Here is an 8577-nt window from a genome sequence, read left to right as displayed (position 1 = left end):
AACTTGTTAAAATTGAAGGATATGTTAATACAATTTTCATCTCACGAAGTTTTTTTTCTTCATATGAAAAATTTGGGCAAAACCAAAAAAACGGCAGTGTTGATTAATATGGAGCTCCATTCCAATGCATGTACCACATAAACTCAAAGCATTTGGGTGTAATACTTTGGTGTAATGCTTTGATATACTGTACTGGCATAATGTGAGTGTGACATTTTTTTAACAATCCTCAATATGACAATTTAATTTTTGATCCAAACGGGACTGACTTCTTGGCAATCGTTCTTAATTCCCACTGACAATTTCTCTTGAACGTGATCTGTTTGTAGATCCCAAAGTTGACATTTTGAGATGAAAACAAAGTATGAAAACAAAACTTTGCATTCATAACCTTCAATGCAACTCAGTGAAACCGTTTTTTGACCCGAGGGAAGAATGATCGTCATTTCCACTTTGGGATCACTGCCTGACTGGCACTGTCTGGAAACCGGCCCACATAAAATGTAGGTCTGTCAGGACGTTAACGCGTTTATATTGCTTTCTGTTTTTTTATTTATTTATTAACCTGATTAATTTTTTATCATCATCGTGGTCGTCATCACGAATAACACCCTCGTCATCTTATTCCTCAGGCTCCTCCTGAAATTATGTACAAGTATTAACATGGTAAAATGGAAACAATTGGAGGAGGACGAGAACCTCAAGTGATGATGATGATGAGAAAGCTGACGATGATATGACGATGATGATGGTCACTCGTGAGCTTCCTCCTCCTCATCATCATTTGAGGTTCTCATACTCGTAGCCCCATCCTCCTCCTCCAATTTTTCCACTTTTATCCTATTTACCTTCACAAAGTTTCATCCAATCAAAATGATAAACATGCTTACCCAGCAAACACAAAACGTTTCGATATCATCTGCAAAAGGTTAGAACATGTTGCCAGTAAACGTTTAAATGTCGGGTTTTATAAAGGGCATATAAAGGGTATAAAACGTTTTTATAACATTAAAAAACATTTTTAGAATACCTACTGCAAATATTTTAACATAATGTTATTTACATGTTGACAAAATATTTGGCAAAATATGTTTGCCAAAATATTTTATAATAACATTTTGAAAACATTTTAAAAATATTGTTGTAGTGTATTTTCATACAAAACGTATTAAAACGTTTTCATGAACTTTATAACCCGACATTTAATGTTATCAAAACATTTTTATCTAAACCCAAACCCAAAATATAACATGTTTAAAACATTTTTATGTTTGCTGGGTAATGAGCTTAAAGGTCCTCGATGTTTAGCAAATTTGTACTCAGCGAATATTGTTCTTTTTCTTTTTGGCATCAGTGAAAATCAGAAAAAAGTGGTCGATTTGTCCCCTGATCGTGTTATTCTTAGTTTTATCATGTTTACTTTTGTCTTTAAACATGTTAAATAGATGGTCATCGAGTGCGACAAAACTATCGGGCTAAAAATTAATAATCATCAGCTATAACCATAATTACCAGCTTTATTTTGACGAATAACACAGGAAAAACGTTCTAGTAAAATGTTCAAAAGTCAAGGTTGTCATAAGTACGCCTCCGTAGGGGAGGGATGTCCCTCACCCCGGGGGAACAAAAGCAAAATTAATATACCTTCACGCCTTCTGACAGGTATATTGTATATATTTCAAGTTCAGATAACATTACTAAAAAACACATGAAATGTTAGTGTGGATTACCTGCCAACGAGATCAGTAGCCGAGTGTTGGAATTCATGACAGTCTGACCGCGGGTTTCGTATCATATGACACTATGAATTCCACAACCGTGAACTTGACTAATAAGCAATTACAAGATTCTGCGGTAGTAGAAAGACCTCTGGTAATAGCGCATGAAGATGATTTCACGCTATGAAACTAGAGAACATCAACTGATCAAGGCAAATATCTATTTTTACCCGCCCGCCTAAAGGAGAGTGAAATTTTAATCCAGGTATAAAGGATTTCCATATTCCAGGTAAATAAGTAGGACTGAAGAAAAAAAAATCCTGAAAATCTGGAAAAAATCTGGGAAAAGCACGTGATTTTGGGCTAAAAAGCCCCAAAACAGGCTGATAATAAATAAAAGTGCGGAAATTTGGACACAAAAAAATCCTGAATTCAGGATTAATCCAAAAAACTTACATCCCTGCATATGCGCCACGGGACATGTGGGCATTTCAACGAAACCTCCCCATGCCAGAACCAACAAACTCACTGAAACGCGCACTATTTGGAGCAAATAAGTTTTAAACAATCTTTACATTTTCCCTCAGCCAGATTTCACTTTTCCCCTTCTCCATTCCAAAAATATTCTGACGCCGTCACTGCATCTACTCTGCTAATAGTTAAAGCGCTCGGATTTACCGACGAAAGGTACCAAATGACTCGACTAATTGTGGGACCATCTTTGCGCTCATTTTAACGTAACAGATCTACCACCATGCAGCAATACTCCCTGGAACATGGTATAAGGCCGGCCATCGAGCCTCGACGGCGGGGTGTATGTGTGAAACCTCGAGATATCTCTTTTTGCTCCTATGAAAATATTTAATGGGACATGAAGGAATATATATTTAAAAAAAAGGTGTGGGGAGCCAACTTTCTCCAATGTTTATTTATTTGCACGCAGGAAAGGTTGAATATTATTTGATCGTGCATATTATATTAGAAAATGGACTGAATCATAAAATTATAAGAAAGATGGAATGCCATTTGGTCTAAAAACGTGTCACACTATTTGTCCTTAAGGGGTGGTGTATTAACGTTTCGACAGTATTTTTTGTGGGACATGGGAGTACATCAAACATATCGAATTGCATTCTGAATAAGAAGAATGTCATACTGATATCAAATAATTTTGTGAAATTCGCGATATAGGCCTAATACACATTTTATGGCAAATGATTAAAAATTAATAATTTTTGATATTTAACAGTCCTCGAAGTAAACTTTCTAAATCTAATGATAAAGTGTATGTAGCTGGGATGAAAAGCCGACGATCAATTGTAAATGCTGACATTTCGTATTGAAGAAAACACCAAAAAAATTAGGTCTTGATATCAGAAGGACATTCCTCGTATTCAGAATTCAATTCGATATGTCTGATGTGCTCTCATGCCCCACAAAAATACTGTCGAAACGTTCATACCAGAGCCCTTAACTTCAATTTAACATTGCAGGTACATATTTAAAAACTGAAACCGATGTATTTTGCTTTAAAACAAATCTAATAGAAAAATCTAGAAATTAGAGTTTAAAAACAACGTACGCTAATATTTTCAAATCGAATTCTGTGTTAACTTAACCTTATCGTACTGAGCAATATACTGTACAGTTCCTAATTACCAGAACGGCAAATGCACTTTTATAACTCATTCAAAATTGAGACTTATCACAGTTTTGTGTGTATCCAAGATAAAGTGATCTACTCGGTCAATAACCTAGAGGATGTAAACCAAGGACGAGAAATAAACGTGACAATGTCAGCACAAAATGGCGTTTAATAAAACTTGACAAAATCTATCTCAATAATAATTGCACGATTCTATTATTAGTAGAGTGCCGAATAATAACAACCCAGCGACAGTGCTTTGATACTAGCACATTAATGTCATATCATGAACTTCTTGTCATTGGTATATTGCGGCGTTGGTTGTCAGTATTTTCCAGTTTCCATACAAAATCAGTATTTTCATTTCATTTTTTTCCCAGTATACTTCACTGAAAAGCAGTACTAGTGGGTAACTCTGATCATCATCACTTCCGCCTCAATCATCATCGCCATCCTCATCCTTTTCTATCTTCATCATCATTTTATGAAGTTCTTCTTATCTCTCTTTCTTTTTTAATCCATTTTTTCTATTGTTCAATCGTCTTTCATTCACTTCGTCTCAAATGGCATTCAACAGCTTTGCTAGCAACCATTAAATCCCAAACCTAAAGTAAGCTTTATATCAAATACCAAATATCTGACGTACGATCAGTTTTGTGCAAAATATCTTGGAGCAAGTACACATTTTACCCCCACTGAAGCCATTGATATTAACCCAGATGACAGCATACTACTACTAGCAACCGTAACCGTAACATCAGTATTTTGTCTAAATGCGCGACTTCTTGTAGCGGAATTTCGATTTGAAAGCCTGGAGCCGCTAGCTAATAATAGTGTTAGGTTCCTTCTCTTTTCATTGTTAAACCCTTTAAGGCTTTTAACATGTTGAATCAACTTGCTATTCTGTTGGGAAATACACTTTTTCTAGCTTGAAAATGTTCCAGTACTCTTATTTGCCTTGGCTTTTTTCCAGTACTCTTATTTGCCTTGGCTTTTAAACATGATTTCTTGGGACATTTCTGATGTTTTATCTTATACAGTTTTCCAAAAGTGCTGAAATTTATTTATTTCGCTTATATTCAAACCATAATGTACGATTTGGGTACAAACCTTTTAAACCAGATTTATTTTTCGCATATAAATTTATAATGTTGAACATTAACATGTCCCAAATGTATTTGTTTATTTATTTATTTATTTATTTATTTATTTATTTATTTATTTATTTATTTATTTATTTATTTATTTATTTATTTATTTATTTATTTATTTATTTATTTATTTATTTATTAAAGGGATGCCAACCAAATATGACGGATACAGGGATATGGGAAGAGGTTCAATTTTAGAAGGAGCAAAACTGGAGCACCCGGAGAAAAACCCCGGGGGCTCACTTCAATATAACATGGATATATGTGTTCAATTTGACATTGCAGGTACATATTTGAAAACTGAAAACGATGTATTTTGCTTTAAAACGTACTGAGTCCCTGGTAACTGTACTGTTTCTAATTACCAGAACGGCAAATGCACTTAATATAACTCATTCTAAATCGAGACTTATCACAGTTTTGTGTGTATCCAAGATAAAGTGATCTACTCGGTCAATAACCTAGAGCATGTAAACCAAGCACGAGAAATAAACGTGACAATGTCAGCACAAAATGGCGTTTAATAAAACTTGACAAAATCTATCTCAATAATAATTGCACGATTCTATTATTAGTAGAGTGCCGAATAATAACAACCCAGTGACAGTGCTTTGATACTAGCACATTAGTGTCATATCATGAACTTCTTGTCATTGGTATATTGCGGAGTTGGTTGTCAGTATTTTCCAGTTTCCATACAAAATCAGTATATTCATTTCTTTAGCATTTTCAGTATACTACACTTTTCTTAAATCAGTACCAAATGCTGAAAAACAATTCTCTTGGTCGGGCTGACGTCACAAAGGGGAAATAGCCTTTTAAAACCAGTGTACGCATGTGCAGTTCCCCTTTCTCGAGCTGGTTGCTATATATGCGCTCGCTGGTGCAAAGGGGACGAAGGGGACAATGTTCCCGGATGTCCGACCGAGTGAATACTAGTGGGTAACTCTGAACCTGACCATGGTTCAACATCGACATTATCAGTTCCGTCTCAATCATCATCGCCGTCCTCATCCATTTTCATCGTCATTTTATTTTAAGTTATCTCTTCTTCTTTAATCCATCATTACTATTTTGTTCAATCGTTTTTCATTCACTTCGTCTCAAATGTCATTTTTCATTCTTTTCTAGCAACCATTAAATCCCAAATCCAAAGTAAGCTTTATCTCAAATATCTGACGTACGATCAGTTTTGTGCAAAATATCTTGAAGCAAGTACACATTTTACCCCCACTGAAGCCATTGATATTAACCCAGATGACAGCATACTAGCAACCGTAACCGTGACATCAGTATTTTGTAAAGATGCGTGACTTCTTGTAGCGGAATTTCGATTTGAAAGCCTGGACCCGCTAGCTAAGAACAGTGTTAGGTTCCTTCCCTTTTCATTGTTAAACCCTATAAGGCTTTTAACATGTTGAATCAACTTCCCATTCCGCTGGGAAATACATTTTGTCTAGCTTGAAAATGTTTCAGTACATACTTTCATTTTCAACGTGATATATTGGGGGGCATTTCTGAATCTTATACAGTTGAAATTTATATATTTTGCTTATATTCAAACGATTTCGGTACAAACCTTTAAAACACGATTTATTTTTGGCATACAAATTTGTAATGTGTAACATATCGCAACTTCATTTATTTATAACATTCGGCCGAAGCCAAGCAAAGCCCAAAAGTGCTCAGAGGCTATTAAATTAAAGGGATGCCAACCGAATATGACGGGACAGGGTTATGGGAAGAGGTCCAATTTTAGAAGCAGGAGCAAAACCGAGCACCCGGAGAAAAACCTGCTAGGACGAGCATGGATCGGCAACCAATCTCACATGTGACAACACGGGGAATTGAACTCGGGCCACAGCGGTGAGGAGCGAATGAGAAGTGTATAAGATATATTTTTTGAATGTCTTATTGAAGACATCAGGGGCGTAACCAGACCTGACCTTCCGGGGGGGGGGCAAGATTGAAAAATGTCCCAATTGTTGACCAAAAGTCGCGAGCGGCTTGTCGCAAAGCGTTAAACGGGTGGGGTCCAGGGGCCCGCCTTAGGGGCCCTGGTGGGGTCCAGGGCAGGGGCAAAGGCCCGGCAGGGGGGTCAGGGGCGGAGCCCCTGAAGCTCCTGGTTTTTGGCATATTAGAAGCTAAAAATCAGTGTTTCAGAGTACAAATTTCAAATTCCCTCTTTCTTTCCCTTTTTTCTCTTCTCCCTTCCCCTTCTCTTCTCCTTTTTTCCTTCCCTCTTTTTTCTTTTCTTCTTTCCCTTTCTCTTCTTCCCCTTTTTCTCTTCTCCTTCCCTTTTTTCTTCCCTATTTTCTCTCCTTCCCCCTTTTCCCTTCCCAATTTTTTGCTCCTCTTCCCAGTTTTTTTGTGTCCGGGGGGCAGCTTGCCCCCCCCCGGCCACCCCACTGGTTACGCCACTGGAAGACATGAAATCGCCCAGAATTTTCCACAAATAAGCGGTCAATATAGTAAGTGGGGTTTCTTATTTTGACATGGACAAAAAACCTTCCTGCCAGTCATTTATAAAATATAATGGTCATAATGTGATGCGATCAAGCAAATTCAGTCGGAACTCGGAAATATTGATTTTGAGATATAGCCATTCCCATTGTTTTGGAAACTCTTTTAATTGCTCATATCTTTGGAACTGGTTGTTCAATTTCAATGGGGTTTTATGCAAAATACAGCTTTCTAAATGTGTTTTACTATCCTATAAGAAACTGAATTTTAATATTTCCGAGTTCCGACTGATTTTGCTTGATCGCATCACATATTATTTCATATTTTTGACCGAAATCGAAAACTATGGCTTTAATCACCAACACACACACACGAATATTATTCCAGACACGGTCTCAAAAAGAATAACAGATAAATCTATTATAACATTTCACTAATTATGCTATAAATGCACATTTTATTGACAATTCATTATCTCCTTTTGTGGAGACAAACGGTTAGCGGAATTCATGATTTCATCGACAACAAAACATTATAAACATTAATAATCAAAAATCACAATCGGCATTCTCTCAACATGTCGAATATTTGGTGCCAACATGCTACGGTCCAAAATAATAAACACTGTGCAAGTTCACACCAAATATACACTATAAAGGTCTACAGTAAAAACACAAGAACAAAGGTACAGAATAAATCGGAAGTCATGAAATTCAGATATATCATTCGAAACAGCACTAGCACATTTTGTAAGAACCTATCACGACATGAGTGCGTTTCACCAAGATCAGTCACGGTCGTTTAGGTGAAACAATTTGAGTGGACGAGAAGGAAATGGATCAGTAGTCTATCAGTTACAACATAATTATATATTTCTTGTTGTCATTTATTCTTAATTAGCCAACTTGCGAGTAAAAAAAATTAATAGAAAAAAACAACTACAATAAAATAACAACAACAACAACATAAAAAACGGGGAAAAAACAAGAGCCAAACACATAAACTGCTCAAATAAAGAAAGTCCGCAGTCATGTAACCCGTCCTACACCAAAATCTGATCGTGTTATGAACATTTAATTGATAAAGTCGTGTGCAGAATCTTGTTAGCTCCAACTTGATACCAAATTTGCCACCAAAAACTCTAAATTCAGAGAGATTGAGACCAGTATATGAAATTTGGTGCATTTTCAAAAGTTGCAAATTAAAAAAAAATGGACCACGCGAGCTATAGAGGTGAATGGCACAGCGCGACCATTGATAAAGCCGAAACAACCGCTAGGTCATATCGATCGATCGAGCCCTAGTATTCATCAGTAAAGAACTGTAGCAATCCATGCGTTTTAAATTAACATTGAATAAAGCGCGCACTTGGGATAGTCGACATGGGTTCATCGTGGGCAAGCAAGCTTGACCACATTGCCACGCTTAAGCAATTTCGACCGCGTTATCGCTTTTGATTTGCAACTTTTGAAAATGCACCAAATGCCATAAACTGGTATCAGTCTTTGTCACTTTTGAGTGTTTGGTATCAACTTTGGTATCAAATTAGAGCTAACAAGATTCTGCACACAACCGTATCAATCAAATTTTCATAAGAAGA

The sequence above is a fragment of the Amphiura filiformis genome, chromosome 12 (assembly GCF_039555335.1).
Source record: "Amphiura filiformis chromosome 12, Afil_fr2py, whole genome shotgun sequence".
NCBI lineage: Eukaryota > Metazoa > Echinodermata > Ophiuroidea > Amphilepidida > Amphiuridae > Amphiura > Amphiura filiformis.
Note: the sequence above shows the minus strand (reverse complement) of the source record.